Source organism: Hordeum vulgare, chromosome 2H (genome assembly GCF_904849725.1).
Source record: "Hordeum vulgare subsp. vulgare chromosome 2H, MorexV3_pseudomolecules_assembly, whole genome shotgun sequence".
NCBI lineage: Eukaryota > Viridiplantae > Streptophyta > Magnoliopsida > Poales > Poaceae > Hordeum > Hordeum vulgare.
In genome coordinates this window covers 368,018,678-368,035,791 of record NC_058519.1, presented here as the reverse complement: position 1 = coordinate 368,035,791, position 17,114 = coordinate 368,018,678, and positions in this window count along the sequence as shown.

Sequence of the window (17,114 nt, the reverse complement as noted above, 5' to 3'; positions counted from 1 at the left end):
TTAATCATAAGTGGGTTGTTTGTCCAAGTAAGGACAGTACCCAAGCACCGATCCACCCACATATCAAAATATCAAAGTAGCGAACGTGAATCATATGAACATGATGAAAACTAGCTTGACAGAAATTCACATGTGTCCTCGGGAGCACTTTACCTTATATAAGAGTTCGTCCAGGCTTGTCCCTTGCTACGAAAGGGATTGGGCTATCTTGCTGCAACTTTTTTACTATTGTTACTTGCTACTCGTTACGAATTATCTTATCACACAACTATCTGTTACCGATAAATTCAATGCGTGCAGAGAATACCTTGTTGAAAACCACTTGTCATTTCCTTTTGTTCCTCGTTGGGTTCGATACTCTTACTTATCGAAAGGACTATGATAGATCCCCTACACTTGTGGGTCATCATCCAACTCCTCGCACGGAGCTTGACGTCATGGAACCGCCGCCTACCGTCGTTCCTCGGCCAGATCCGGCAGCCCCGAGGCCAGATCCGCCGCCGGGTGCCTCGATCCGGTCGGTTCCTCGCCGTAGCGCCTCCCCTCGAGCCCGAGTCCGCCACCGGCGCAACCCCTGTAGGCCCCCGCTGGATCAGCCGAGAGCACGACCGAGCGGTCGCCTCGCGTGGTGCCCGCGTGGGCCGCCGCTGCCCTGCTTCGGCTGCTGGGCCTCGCCCGGCCTGCCTCACCGCCCCGACCAGGCCCAGCGCCCCACCGGGCCGAACTGGGCCATGGCCCCTCAGGTGAGTACCGCCCCACTAAGTCCCACTTGTGCGTAGTATGAGTATTTTCCGCCCAGAGCTCTGGTTAGGCCTTGGACAATTCGGCCCGTTAGTTTTTAGTTTGCGATTTATTTAATTCCAGGAAAATGCTAGATTTTCAAATGCTCGTAGATTTTAAACCATGTGTCGGATCACGATGTATTATATATTTAACCCGTGTAGAATTTCACGTAGATTATGATTTTACAACTTGCATGCATGTTTGAAGTGGTTTGACCCGCCGTATGCCTAGATTTGCGTGTTGTCCTAATAGGGAATTATTCCGTAGCTATTTTTATGCGTGTCCGGTCTGTTCAAATACCATATATGAAATTTTCATGTTGTACGAGACATTTTTCCATGTATTTTAGAGTACTTGTTTGCATTTTTGCATGTAGGGGCTGTCAATAGTTTGTTATGTCGTGTTTAGGACATATTCTCGCATATACGTGTGGCGTTAGTTTTATTTTGCAACCCCACATATTATATATGTTTTCGGGGTAGAAAATTCCATAGACTTTAAGTGTGCAGTTAGTTATAGCTTTTGAGCAAGTTAGTGCGCATAATATTTTGCCATGTTGCCCTTTTGTTTATTTTGTGTGATTTAGTCTGTGCATGATATGAATGAGTTGTCAACTAGAGATATGCCCTTGGATATGTATGCTAGCCCCTGGTAATTTTAGTTGCAATAGAAATTCATGTTTAGGTGTTGTTTGCTTGTTGTCACCTTCCTAGGAAAATAGTGCTGATTTGGAGATGCTGAAATATTTCTAAGTCTGAAATCTGTTATATTTTGTTGTTGTCTTGCCATGAGTTTTGCTAGTGATCTATAGCTCTTTTGAGGTTGGTGCAATGGATTTAGTTGAAGTACTTAAGATTATGTAGCATGCTGAGAATTTTCATGCCATTTGGAGCCCTGTAGCATATAGTTTTGCTGCTGTCAATATGCCTTCAGATCGAAAACTGCACTGTCAAAACTGATATTTTCACCAAGTCAGAAACTGTGTGTGAGATGCCATTTTGTGAGTTTTTGTCCTAGTGATCCATGCTGCCATGCTAGATGTTATTAGTAGGGTGTTGAAGTGCATCTTGCCCTCAACTGTCTCATGTCTTGTTTGAGCATTTTGGAGTTATGTAGCTTGTTGTTTTGAGGTGTAGAAAATGTCATGTTTTTGTTTTTGGCTCATTATGTCTATTTCTTGTGTAGCTTGTATTTGTTGAACCGTTGCTCCATTTTGGTCGTGTCCTATATGAAACTTGCTTAGAATCTTGTGTAGTTTCATAATATGTTGCTGCCTTCTTGGTTTGGAATGCTTGTGGCTGACATTCGCATACATATTGCATTCATGACATCATATCTTGCGATGAACATATCTTTTGAACCGTAGCTCCGTTGGAGATGTTCTCTATGTGTAAGTTGATTGGAACGACCCGTAGAATCAGGTGAACCACTTTATTTTGTTGTTTAAAAAATATTAAAACATGTTAGTTCAGATCTGGACATAATTCTAATTTAACGTGTGGGGTCAGTTCGGAGATGCTATAAGTCGTTTCTGACCTCATTTAAAATGCCTAGATAGGTAGCTTAATTACGCTTCACATCTTGCCATGTTTAACCACATTTAATATTGTCGTGTACCTAATCGGGATAGAACTAAATAATCCGTATGTGGAGTCTCGTCAATATGCAACTCGTTGCATATTGAACTTCACTTAATGTGTAGTATGTGATTTTTGTGAATTGACATGCCATGTCTTGCATATATTCAGCTGATCATGCATCATATGTGGATTGCATCTTGTCGTGCATGTGCCGTGGTGAATATCTGTGTTGATGCTTGTTTCCGGTTTGCTTCGTCTCGATAGAGTTCCGCAAGCGTGTCGGAAAGTGAGGACCCGTTCGACTACGTCGGTTCATCTGCTTCACGGAGTCACTCTTCTTCCTAGCGGGGTCTCAGGCAAGATGACCATTTGACCAGATATCATTACTATCATTGCCATGCTAGTTTTGTTGTTTCAATCGTTATGTCTCGCTGCCTACCACCTGTTAAATATCAACCTCTCAACATTGCCATGAAAACCTTCAACCTATTCACAACCTAGCAAACCACTGATTGGCTATGTTACCGCTTGCTTAACCATGTGTTAGCGTTGCTAGTTGCAGGTGCAGTTGCTTCCATGTGATAACATGGGTTCCTTGTTATATCACCATATTAATTACTATTTAATGTAATGCACCTATGTACTCGGTAAAAGGTGGAAGGCTCGACCTTTCTAGCCTGGTGTTTTGTTCCTCCTTTGCCCCCTTAGTTTCGGCTACCGGTGTTATGTTCCGTAAATGAGCACTCCTAACATGCTTGGGGTTGTTATGGGGACCCCCTAGATTCTCGTTTTAGGATAAACATCATATGGCAAGGCCCAACATTGGTACTATATTTGCCCAACATAATAATTCTGTTAATACTGCAAAGCATAGTGAGTTAGCGCTAGCCGAGGAGTAATTCAACATAATACAGGGAGGGCTAGTGCTGATGGTGCTGGTCCAAAACAGAGTCGTGTGCAGGGCCAAAACGGGGCAACTCGGGTGATTTCTATCAGGCCACTGTACACTGCGCTCATCCGATTGTGCCCTAAGAATGAGATACGTGGCTCCTATCGGGATTGTCGGCACGTCGGGCGTTCTTGCTGGACTTGTTTTACCTTTATCGAGCGTCTTGTGCGAGGGATTCCGAGGATGCTTTGAGCTAACTCGAGGTTGAGGTTTTCCAATAGGGATTCGAGGAGATCACGGGTTTCCCTGATCGAGGTCATTCCGTCGCAGCGTGTGGTAGTTTGTGATGGACTCGTTGGAGCACCCCTGCAGGGTTAAATCTTTCGGAAAGCCATGCCCGCGGTTATGTGGCAACGTGGAAACTTTGTTTAATAGTGGTTCTAGACAACTTGAAGTTAACTTAATTAAAACATGCCAACTGAGTGTGTAACCGTGACTGTCTCTTTCGCGAGTTCCTTCTCCGATCGAGGACACGGTGGGGTTATGTGTGACATAAGTAGGTGTTCGGGATCATTCATTTGATCATCAGTAGTTCACGTCCGCTATGTGTAGATCATCCCCCTCTTTATTCTTGTACTCGTAAGCTAGCCACTAAATATATGCTTAGTCGCTTGTTGCAGCCTCACCACTTAACCAGACCTCACCTATTAAGCTTTGCTAGTCTTGATACCTTTGGAAATGAGATTGCTGAGTCCCTTGTGGCTCACAGATTACTACAACACAAGTTGAAGGTACATGTATAGGTTACTTGACGTGAGCGCGATGATTGTTCATTTGGAGTTTCTTCTTCATCCTCTTCGTCGATCTAGGATGGGTTCCAGGCCGGCAGCCTGGGATAGCAAGGATGGACGTTGTTCTTTTCTCGGTTATTTTCGTCCGTAGTTCGACCCTGCTCTTCTTCGTGATGTTTATGTATTGTACTGATGTGACTCTGATGTACCTTGTGGCGAGTGTAAGCCAATTCCATATACTCTTCTCTTCAGTAAATGTACTTGTAATAATATCCGTTCTTGCAAAACGACGAGATGCGCTTCTATCCCTGTCGAGGCCCTCGCGTCAAAATAAGAATAGGATCGCATCTTGGGCGTTACAAGTTGGTATCAGAGCAGTACTGACCTAGGAGCCCCCTTGATTGATCGATCTTGGCCGAGTCGAGTCTAGTGAAAAACTGCTTTTAGTCTAGTTATATATCAGAGAGTAGGTTTCTTTTTTCTCCTCTTCTATGCTCTAGTGAGGTTCACGACTTAGGAATTTTAATTCTACTCCTCTTCTCACTCAAAAAAAATTAGGTTCACGCGGATATTTTGGAAACTATATGATGTCGATGTGACGGAGTTCTGTCTTGGTGCCTCCTGTCTGACTTGATTTCATCCGGGGAGTTGAGCTCCATGGCATTCTTGAGCACATCGTTATCATTCAGATTTCTTAGTATCTCAGGACGGAGGATGTTCGAACTTGCTTCAATACTAGTAGTGACGAGAGGAGTCCGGCTTCCCCAGTACTAGTGCACAGAGTTCTGGATGTATCGCCATACTTGGTATCGTTGTGATTACGAGTGTCTGAGATAGATGAGGTTCCGAGATTCTGGTTGTGCATTGACGGATGTGATACACTAGATGGGTTAGTATAGGAGTTGAGTGTTATATTACTCCTTGTATCTGCGGATCAGATTGCATGACCAGAAATTTCGGGAGTTCTTAGGTGGGAATTCAAGTAGTTACTTATAGGATAATCTTCCAACAAATGCATGATGTTAGGTTCGGGTTCAACATCTAGCGGATTCATTTGTTCACGGCCGTTTTATAGTGGTTCTCGTTGTGTCTTAAAGAGCCTTGTAGCTTGCTATGACTCGGGGACGCTTCATATGTCGTGTGCACTGCCTTGTACATGATGGCTACTATAAGGATCGAGCCCGTGCGATCCTATCCACGAAAATATCGGACGGAATCTCTCTCATGAATTTGTTCTGGATTGTTTCGTAAGCCGCATCATCTGTTTTGTTAGAATATGGTAATTCAAGTTGCTTCGATGTCAAATGGTGAATTCATTTCTTTCCAAGAGGTGTTCTCATATTTTTATGAGAATACAAAGTCTTTTGCTCAATGAAGTTGTCTCATCAATTCTTGTCAACCTAAGTTGTCATGTCAATTCTTTTTCAACCGGTGTGCTTCTCTTCAAGTCAATCCTATCCTTTTCGAATTTTGCAAGTTCAGTCTCTCATTTCTTCCAGAGTTCATCTCATTTGTCCCAAGTTGTCTTTGTTTTTGCCCACCCTCCCGTACTTTTATTCAATGATTCATTATCATCCAAGTGCCTTTCTTTTCACCAATGCTTCCGCTCTCTCTTCTTCCGTGTTGTATCCGATAATTCATTGAGAAGATTCTGAGGAGTTTCTAGTTCATCATTTCTTCATTTTTTTCTCTTTTTCGGTGGATTCAATTTAAGATATCGGTGTTCATCATATCCTTTTCATCCTTTAAATTCTTTCCCATGTTGGAAATTCTTATCAAGTCTTCTTATTGTCATTTCTCTCTATTCTATCCGGAGTGGTGAAGATATCTTAGAGTCTCTTGTTTTCAGTCCCTCCAATTAATTCGAGGTGCTAACCTCATCAAGTTTTCTTTATACCGGTGCAATATCTCTCTTCTAAGCAATCTTTTCGACAGTTGTTTCTTTCAGTGGGCCCATAACCCACAGGTTCTTTCCCAGGATCTTAGCTGGTTCTTGTCATCTTTCCGGAGTTCTCTAATTCTTTTCAACTATGACGTAAGTATGAATTTCATCAGTCATATTCCTTCTTCAAGATCAATTTGAATTGTTTCCCGTCTTCGGCTCAACCTTCCATTTTTCTTTATTCCGGAGTGTCTTAGTTATTCTTGGTGGTGTTCTCCTCATCATTTTTCAGCTTGGAAGACCGAGGAGTGCTTCCGTCAAATCTTGTCCATTCTTTTGAAGATTGTCTTCTCACATTCATGTTATTCTCCCATTTGTTTTCGCTCATGAGTAATTCCTTCCATATCTATCCGGTGCATTTCTAAATAGTTTTTATTCTTGATCCTCCCAAGGCCATCATTTCAGAAGATTTCTTCGTCCTCGGCTTTCAGCTTTCGTTCTCAATTGTTGTCTCTTTGTTCGTCTCTCAATTAGTCTGGTGCCTCGTTCAGTTTTCTATTAGGCGGCTCAAGATCTCTTCATTCTCAAGGTTTTCTTCAGGATTCTTGTGGTAGTAGTTGTCATTTTCTTCTTTGTTCTTTCTTTCCAATAACTAGTTTCTATTCTTTGTAACGGAGGCTTTGTGATGTTGCTCTCCTCAATCTATCATTTTGACTTTTCAAGATCATTTTGTTCCCTTGTTCAATTTAGTTGTGTGTTGTGAATCTTGTCTAGTTCTCCTATCTTATCGAATTTTGACCTCTTTTCCTGCCGAAGTGCTGCCGAAATTTTCTGTGAATTCTTGCTTGTTTCTCATATCATTCTTCATCTCTTTGCAACCTTCAAGGATTGTTGGTTTCACTCGTTTGTCAAAGAAGCGACTAAGTTTTATCTTTTGCTCTTTCTTATCCTCTTCCCCCTTTCATTCTTGGATCTCGGGTCGAGATCCTCTTGTAGTGTAGGAGAGTTGTGACATACCGAGACCGACGCTCCAGAAGATTCCCCTTTTATTCCGTTGTTGTCATGTGATTATTTTAATTGTCGCATCATGCGCATCATCTGCATTGCATCGGCACTGTGTTGCCGCCAGTTTTCAAAACTTGCATCCGTTATTAGTTGCCGGTTCTCTCCGTTCTCGTCGTTGCCCGTTTTGAGTCCGACCATACACGCACGCGCCCGCGGCATCGACAATCCTTGTTGTTAAAAGTGTGTATAAAACATTGTTGTATTGGGATGAAACTTGGCGTGCGGTCTTATTTATTTATAGGTAGGCCTCCTACCAATTTTCACCACAATCAAAGTTCGTCTGGTACCCGAATGGTCGACCGTAGCGGCACCGTCATCGGTTTATCGGCGGACGGGCTTTTGATGTTTTAAAATTACGTTGCCGGGTGCCGTTTCCCCTCTCATCTCCGGCTAGCCTACTCTACACAACAACCTAGACCGACCTCGTGACCCGAACTGTTTGATTCCAATCGCACGGTTGAAACCGGGGAAAAATTCTGCTAACCCTAGCCCCTGTCTATAAATAGACAACCAACCTGCCTAATCTAGCCCCTCTCTCTCTCTCCTCCTCGAATCCCGTGCCAAACCCCAAACCCTAGTCACCACTCTCCACATCCTCCACCTCCCTCTCTCCCCTCAGCCACCGCCGGCCCCCTCTGGCCCGCAACCGGCCCGCCCGGGGCCGATATGGGCCGAGCAGCCGCGCCGTCGCCCCGATCTGCAACACCCGCACCACCATGGAGGAGTCGAGCGCCTCCCTCCTGGAGTGATGGGTAACGTAGCATAAATTCAAAATTTTCCTACGCATATTCAGATCTTCCTATGGAGAGACCAGCAATGAGAGAGGGGTAAGAGCATCTTCGTACCTTTGAAGATCGCTAAGCGGAAGCGTTGCTAGAACGCGGTTGATGGAGTCGTACTCGCAGCGATTCCGATCTAGTGCCGAACAACGGCACCTCCGCGTTCAACACACGTGCAGCCCGGTGACGTCTCCCGCACCTTGATCCAGCAAGGAGGAGGGAGAGGTTGGGGAAGAAGACCAGCAACACGACGGCGTGGTGTTGGTGGAGAGACGAGGTCTCCCGGCAAGGCTTCGCCAAGCACCGGCAGAGAGGAGGAGGGAGAGGGCAGGACTGCGAGAGAGAGAGATTAAACCGTGTCTCAAACAGCCCCGGACCTCATCTATATATAGGGGGAGAGGGAGGGGGCGCAGCCCTTAGGGTTCCCACCCCTAAGGGGTGCGGCAGCCCTCAGATGGGGAAGGGGTGGCGGCCAGGGCAAGGGGGAGGGGTGGCGCACCCCTCTGGTGGGCCTAAGGCCCACCTAAATTAGGGTTCCCCCCTCTTTTCCTTTCCCCTGCGCCATGGGCTGAGTGGGGAGGCATACCAGCCCAACTAGGGGCTGGTTCCCACCCCCACTTAGCCCATCTTACCTCTTGGGGTCGCAGCCCCCCTTCGGTGGTCCCCCGGGACCACCTCCGGTGGTCCCGGTGGTCCCGGTACGTTACCGGTGATGCCCGAAACACTTCCGGTGTCCGAAACCATCCGTCCTATATATCAATCTTTACCTCCGGACCATTCCGGAGCTCCTCGTGACGTCCGGGATCTCATCCGGGACTCCGAACAACTTTCGGTAATCTCGTATAACAATTCCCTATAACCCTAGCGTCATCGAACCTTAAGTGTGTAGACCCTACGGGTTCGGGAGACAGGCAGACATGACCGAGACACCTCTCTGGCCAATAACCATCAGCGGGGTCTGGATACCCATGGTGGCTCCCACTAGCTCCACGATGATCTCATCGGATGAACCACGATGTCAAGGATTCAATCAATCCCGTATACGATTCCCTTTGTCTGTCGGTATAGAACTTGCCCGAGATTCGATCGTCGGTATACCTATACCTTGTTCAATCTCGTTACCGATAAGTCTCTTTACTCGTTCCGTAGCACGTCATCGTGTGACTAACTCCTTAGTCACATTGAGCTCATGATGATGTTCTACCGAGTGGGCCCAGAGATACCTCTCCGTCACACGGAGTGACAAATCCCGATCTCGATTCGTGCCAACCCAACAGGCACTTTCGGAGGTACCCGTAGTGCACCTTTATAGTCACCCAGTTACGTTGTGACGTTTGATACACCCAAAGCACTCCTATGGTATCCGGGAGTTGCACAATCTCATGGTCGAAGGAAAAGATACTTGACATTAGAAAAGCATTAGCATACGAACAATACGATCTAGTGCTAGGCTTAGGATTGGGTCTTGTCCACCACATCATTCTCCCAATGATGTGATCCCGTTATCAATGACATCCAATGTCCATGATCTGGAAACCATGATCATCTATTGACTAACGAGCTAGCTAACTAGAGGCTTGCTAGGGACACATTGTGATCTATTCATTCACACATGTATTACTGTTTCCTGTTAATACAATTATAGCATGAACGATAGACGATTATCATGAACAAGGAAATATGATAATAACCATTTTATTATTGCCTCTAGGGCATATTTCCAACAGTCTCCCACTTGCACTAGAGACAATAATCTAGTTACATTGTGATGTATCGAACACCCATAGCATTATGGTGCTGATCATGTTTTGCTCGTGGAAGAGGTTTAGTCAACGGGTCTGCAATATTCAGATCCGTGTGTACTTTACAAATATCTATCACTCCAGTTTGGACATGGTCCTGGATGGAGTTGTAGCGGCGCTTGATGTGCTTCGTCTTCCGGTGAAACCTGGGCTCTTTGGCTATGGCAATAGCTCCAGGGTTATCACAGAAGAGTGTCATAGGACCCGACGCGCTTGGAACCACTCCAAGGTCGGTGATGAGCTCCTTCATCCAAATTCCTTCATGAGCCGCTTCTGAAGCAGCTATGTACTCCGCTTCACATGTAGATGCTGCCACGACTTCTTGCTTGCTGCTGCACCAGCTCACTGCCCCACCATTCAACACATATACGTATCCGGTTTGTGACTTAGAGTCATCCGGATCTGTGTCGAAGCTGGCATCGACGTAACCCTTTACGACGAGCTCTTCGTCACCTCCATAAACGAGAAACATTTCCTTAGTCCTTTTCAGGTACTTAAGGATATTCCTGACCGTTGTCCAGTGTTCCGCACCGGGATTACTTTGGTACCTCCCTACCAAGCTTATCGCAAGGTTTATATCCCGAACTGTTTGATTCCAATCGCACGGTTGAAACCGGGGAAAAATTCTGCTAACCCTAGCCCCTGTCTATAAATAGACAACCAACCTGCCTAATCTAGCCCCTCTCTCTCTCTCCTCCTCGAATCCCGTGCCAAACCCCAAACCCTAGTCACCACTCTCCACAGCCTCCACCTCCCTCTCTCCCCTCAGCCACCGCCGGCCCCCTCTGGCCCGCAACCGGCCCGCCCGGGGCCGATATGGGCCGAGCAGCCGCGCCATCGCCCCGATCTGCAACACCCGCACCACCATGGAGGAGTCGAGCGCCTCCCTCCTGCAGCTCCCCGCGTCACCCGCTGGTGCGCCGCCAGAGGTCGCCGTTGCCACCCCACACCGGTGCTCGTCGTCGCGCCGCCTGCGCATCCCTGCCCAGGTCATCGAAGCCGCCGCCCCAGTCCAGCTCCTCGCCCGGAGCTCGTCATCATGGAACCACCGCCTATCGCCGTTCCTCGGCCAGATCTGGCAGCCCCGAGGCTAGATCCGCCGCCGGGTGCCTCGATCCGTTCGATTCCTCGCTAGAGCGCTGCCCCTCAAGCCCCAGTCCGCCGGCGGCGCAACCCGTGTTGGCCCCCGCTGGAGCAGCCGAGAGCACGACCGAGTGCTCGCCTCACGTGGTGCCCGCACGGGCTGCCGCTGCCCTGCTTCGGCTGTTGGGCCTCGCCCGGCCTGCCTCACCGCCCCGACCAGGCCCAGCGCCCCACCGAGCTGACCTTGGCCATGGCCCCTCAGGTGAGCACCGCCCCACTAAGTCCCGCATGTGCGTAGTATGAGTATTGTGTGCTCAGAGCTCTGGTTAGGCCTTGGACAATTCGGCCCGTTAGTTTTTAGTTTGCGATTTATTTAATTCCAGGAAAATGCTAGATTTTCAAATGCTCGTAGATTTTAAACCATGTGTCGGATCGTGATGTATTATATATATAACTCGTGTAAACTTTTGCGTAGATTATGATTTTATGAATTGCATGCATGTTTGAAGTGGTTTGACCCGTCATATGCCTAGATTTGTGTGTTGTCCTAATAGGGAATTCTTCTGTAGCTATTTTTATGCGTGTTCGGTTTGTTCAAATACCATATATGAAATGTTCATGTTGTTCGGGACCTTTTGCCATGTATTTTAGAGTAGTTGTTGCATTTTTGCATGTAGGGGCTGTCAATAGTTTGGTATGTCGTGTTTAGGACTTATTCTCGCATATACGTGTGCTGTTAGTTTTATTTTGCAACCCCACATATTATATATGTTTTCGGGTAGAAAAATCCATAGACTTTTACTGTGCATTTAGTTTTAGCTTTTGAGCAAGTTAGTGCGCGTGATATTTTTCCATGTTGCCCTTTTGTTTATTTTGTGTGATTTATTCCGTGCGTGATATGAATGAGTTGTCAACTAGAGATATGCCCTTGGATATGTATGCCAGCCCCTGGTAATTTTGGTTGCAATAGAAATCCATGTTTAGGTGTTGTTTGCTTGTTGTCAGCTACTAGGAAAATAGCGTTGATTTGGAGATGCTGAAATATTTCTAAGTCTGAAATCTGTTATATTTTGTTGCTGTCTTGCCATGAGTTTTGCGAGTGATCTATAGCTCTTTTGAGGTTGGTGCAATGGAGTTAGTTGTAGTACTTAAGATTCTCTAGCATGCTATGGTTTTTCATGCCATTTGGAGCCCTATAGCATATAGTTTTGCTATTTTCAATATGCCTTCAGATCAAAAACTGCGGTGTCAAACCTGATATTTTCACTAAGTCTGAAACTGTGTGTGAGATGCCATTTTGTGAGTTCTTTTCCTAGTGATCCAAGCTTCCATGCTAGATGTTATTAGTAGGGTGTTGAAGTGCATCTTGCCCTCTACTGTCTCATGTCTTGTTTGAGCATTTTGGAGTTATGTAGCTTGTTGTTTCGGGGTGTAGAAAATGCCATGTTGTTGTTTTTGGCAGATTATGTCTATTTCTTGTGTAGCTTGTATTTGTTGAACCGTTGCTCCATTTTGATCGTGTTCTATATGAAACTGGCTTAGAATCTCATGTATTTCATAATATGTAGCTGCCTTCTTGGTATGGAAACCTTGTGGCTGACATTCGCATACATATTGCATTCATGACATCATATCTTGCGATGAGCATATCTTTTGAACTGTAGCTCCGTTGGAGATGTTCTATGTGTGTAAGTTGATTGGAACGATTTGTAGAATCACGTGAACCACTTTATTTTGCAGTTTAACAAATATTAAATCATGTTAGTTCAGATCTGGACATAATTCTAATTTAACATGTTGGGTCAGTTTGGAGATGCTATAAGTCATTTCCGACCTCATTTAAAATGCCTAGATAGGTAGCTTAATTACGCTTCACATCTTGCCATGTTTAACCACATCCAATATTGTTGTGTAACTAATCGGTATAGAACTAAATAATCCGTATGTGGAGTCTCGTCAATATGCAACTCGTTGCATATTGAACTTCACTTAATGTGTAGTGTGTGATTGTTGTGAATTGGCATGCCATGTCTTGAATATATTCAGCTGATCATGCATCATATGTGGATTGCATCTTGTCGTGCATGTGCCGTGGTGAATATCTGTGTTGATGCTTCTTTCCGGTTTGCTTCGTCTCGATAGAGTTCCGCAAGCGTGTCGGAAAGTGAGGACCCGTTCGACTACGTCGGTTCGTGTGCTTCACGGAGTCACTCTTCTTCCAAGCGGGATCTCAAGCAAGATGACCATTTCCTCAGATATCATTACTATCATTGCCATGCTAGTTTTGTCATTTCTATCGTTATGTCTCGCTGCCTACCACCTGTTAAATATCAGCCTCTCAACATTGCCATGAAAACCTTCAACCTGTTCACAACCTAGCAAACCACTTATTGGCTATGTTACCGCTTGCTTAACCATGGTTTCCTTGTTATATCACCATATTAATTGCTATTTAAATTAATGCACCTATATACACGGTAAAAGGTGGATGGCTCGGCCTTTCTAACCTGGTGTTTTGTTCCACCTTTGCCCCCTTAGTTTCGGCTATCGGTGTTATGTTCCATAAATGAGCGCTCTTAACATGCTTGGGGTTGTTATGGGGACCCCCTAGATTCTCGTTTTAGGATAAACCTCGTCTGGCAAGGCCCAGCATTGCTACTATATTTTCCCAACATAATAATTATGTTAATACTGAAAAGCATAGGGAGTTAGTGCTACCCGAGGAGTAATTCAACATAATATAGGGAGGGCTAGTGCTGATGGTGTTGGTCCAAAATAGAGTCATGTGCGGGGCCAACCCGGGGCAACTTGGGTGATTTCTACCAGGCCACTGTACGCTGCGCTCATCCGATTGTGCCCTGAGAACGAGATACGCGGCTCCTATCGGGATTTTCAGCACGTCGGGCGGCCTTGATGGACTTGTTTTACCTTTATCGAGCGTCTTGTGCGAGGGATTGCGAGGATGCTTTGAGCTAACTCGAGGTTGAGGTTTTCCTATAGGGATCCGAGGAGATCACGGGTTTCCCTGATCGAGATCATTCCATCACAGTGTGTGGTAGTTTGTGATGGACTAGTTGGAGCACCCCTGTAGGGTTAAATCTTTCAGAAAGACATGCTCGCGGTTATGTGGCAATGTGGAAACTTTGTTTAACACTGGTTCTAGACAACTTGAAGTTAACTTAATTAAAACATGCCAACTGAGCGTGTAACCGTGACTGTCTCTTTCGCGAGTTCCTTCTCCGACCGAGGACAATGTGGGGTTATGTGTGACGTTAGTAGGTGTTCAAGATCATTCATTTGATCATCAGTAGTTCACGTCCGCTATGCGTAGATCATCCCCCTCTTTATTCTTGTACTCGTAAGTTAGCCACTAAATATATGCTTAGTCGCTTGCTGCAGCCTCACCACTTAACCAGACCTCACCTATTAAGCTTTGCTAGTCTTGATACCTTTGGAAATGAGATTGCTGAGTCCCCTGTGGCTCACAGATTACTACAACACCAGTTGCAGGTACAGGTAAAGGTTACTTGGCGTGAGCGCGATGATTGTTCATTTGGAGTTTCTTCTTCCTCTTTGTCGATATAGGATGGGTTCCAGGCCGGCAGCCTGGGATAGCAAGGATGGACGTCGTTCTTCTCTTGTTTGTTTTCGTCTGTAGTCGGACCCTGCTCTTCTTCGTGGTGTTTATGTATTGTACTGATGTGGCTCTGATGTAGCTTGTGGCGAGTGTAAGCCAATTCCATATACTCTTCTCTTCATCACATGTACTTGTAACGATATCCATTCTTGCGAAACGACGAGATGCGCTTCTATACCTGTCGAGGCCCTCACGTCAAAATAAGGATAGGATCGCATCTTGGGCGTTACACCTTTGCCACAAAAGGATTGGGCTACCTTGCTGCACCTATTATTACTATTGCTACTTGTCACTTGTTACAATTATCTTGCTACCAAACAACTTCTTACCGCTATTTTAGTGCTTGCAGAAATTACCTAGCTGAAAATCACTTGTCATTTCCTTCCACTCCATGTTGGGTTCAACACTCTTAATTATCGAAAAGACTACGATTGACCCCCTATACTTGTGGGTCATCACACCTAACGTGGGCAAGAGGGTTGTCAATCCCCTGGTATCGTTATTTGCAAGCGAATGAGGTGTGTAGATAATTTTAGATAATTATAAAATGCAAAATAAAATAAAAGTAAATAAATTGGAGCAAGTTATTGGAGGTTTTAGCAATATGTTGTGAATAGACTCGGGGCTCATAGCTATTCCTAGTGGCATTTCTCATGAAAATAAGCATACAGTGGGTAACCAAATTATTGTTGGACAATTGTTAGAAGAGCAGATAGTTATGCAATGTTCACGTCAATGATTATGTAAATATATGCATCACATACATAAACAAATAGGCCGACTCCTGCCTACACCTATTAGTATTACTTCACTTCAAGAGGGCTTCTATGCTTGCCTCTCTACATGCTAAGTTCATGACAAACGAAGTAATGCTTGGAGTAAGATGACATGATGTAGATAAAGTAAACTCAACCAATATGAATAAACCCCGTCGTTTTACCCTTAATAGCAGCAACACAAAGATACAACTTGTCCCCTTCTATCACTCGGATATAGAAACTCTACATGTTGAACCAACTAGAACGCACCTCTCTCACCGAAGAAATATCAATCTAGTTGGCCAAACTATTTCAATAGATCGGGGAGAATTACAAAGCTATTATAATCATGCACATAAGAATCATATTATCAATCAGAAGAGACTCAAATATTTATCATGAATAATCTGAACATAAACCCACAATTCATCGGGCCCCAACAAACGCACCGTACAAAAGATTTACATCATGTGGATCAAAGCCAAGATGCAATGATCATTGTATTGAAGATCAAAGAGAGATAGAGATATGCTATCTAGGTACTGCCATGGACCCATATGTTTGAGGTGAACTACTAACACATCATCATGAGGGCATCAAGGTTAAGGAAGAAGCCCTCCGTGATCGATCCCCCCTCCGGCAGAGTGTCGGAACGGAGCTCTAGATGGCCTTCCATTAGAACAGAGACTTGCGGTTTTACTTCTGGGACCTCCTCTAATGATTTTAGGGTAAATAAGAATTTATAGACCAGAGAACAGGGTTAGGGGAGCCACGAGGCGGCCACAAGATATCAGGGTGTGCCCCCGAGGTCGCAGCTAGATGGCTTGTGAGAGCCTCGTGTGCCTCCCCAATTTCTTCCGATGCTCCACGGTATACTTCTGGTCTAGAAAAAATTCACAAAACGTTTCAGGTCCACTGGGCTTCGTTTCATACTGGAACCTGAAAAGTGGAAAAACATGTAGAAAACAACAACTCGCACTCGGCATTGCGTCAATAGGTTAGTGCTAAAAAATAATGTAAATTGGTAGATAAGTGCCTAAAGAGTGTTCTAAAATGATAACATAATAGCATGGAACAATAAAAAATTATAGATACGTTGGATATGTATCATGCTTTTATGTTTAAATTAGTGTTTGGGCCAAGTAAAGCCTATGGGATGACTTGTATGATAAGTATAATTGATATGGTGCAAAAACAAAAACTTTGACGTCTAGTGCAGAATTTCTACGATTTTCCTGGAACGTCTTTTTAAGCTGAATTTTCTGCATAGTATTTCTGTACAAATTCCTTAGGTCTTCCTAATTTTTCATAATGTTTGGATTTACAGAAGTATAGGTTCATTACAGATCACTACATACTATTTTGTTTTAGACATATTCTGTTTTTTGCTTACATAGTTTGCTTGTTTTGATGATGCTATGGATTGTATCGGGGGGTATAAGTCATGGGGTATGATCCATGCAATAATGAAATATCAATCAATTTACATTAGTACCTAAGTATTTGATATGTTGCTTATACTCACAGATATCATGAAGTTTTGTTGAATTTTGTGTGGTTGAAGTTTTCAAGTTTTGGGTGTTATCACAATGGACGATGGAACGAGGAGCAACAAGAGCCTAAGCTTGGGGATGTCCAAGCTAACCCAAGGTAATATTCTAGAAAGACTCAAGCGTCTCAGCTTGGGGATGCCCCAAAATTCATCCCCTCTTTCGTCTCAATGCATCGGTATGTCACTTGGAGCTACATTCTTACTCCTCACATGATATGAGTTTTTCTTGGAGCGTCATTTGCTTTAGTTGATTTTTTATTTTTAGTTTGCCACAATCATAATTTTCTTGACACACCAACTTGAGAGACACACACATGCATCATGATTTATTAGAATACTATGTGTGCTTCACTTATATTTTTTGAGCTTAGCAGTTGCTCTAGTACTTCACTTATATATTATTGAGCCCGGTGGCGTGTAGATTTTATAGAAATATTTGCACTCTTGTTCTTCACTTATATTTGTTTAGGAGTTAATAAACATTATCGGTAATTTGCATGGGTCATAAGGTTA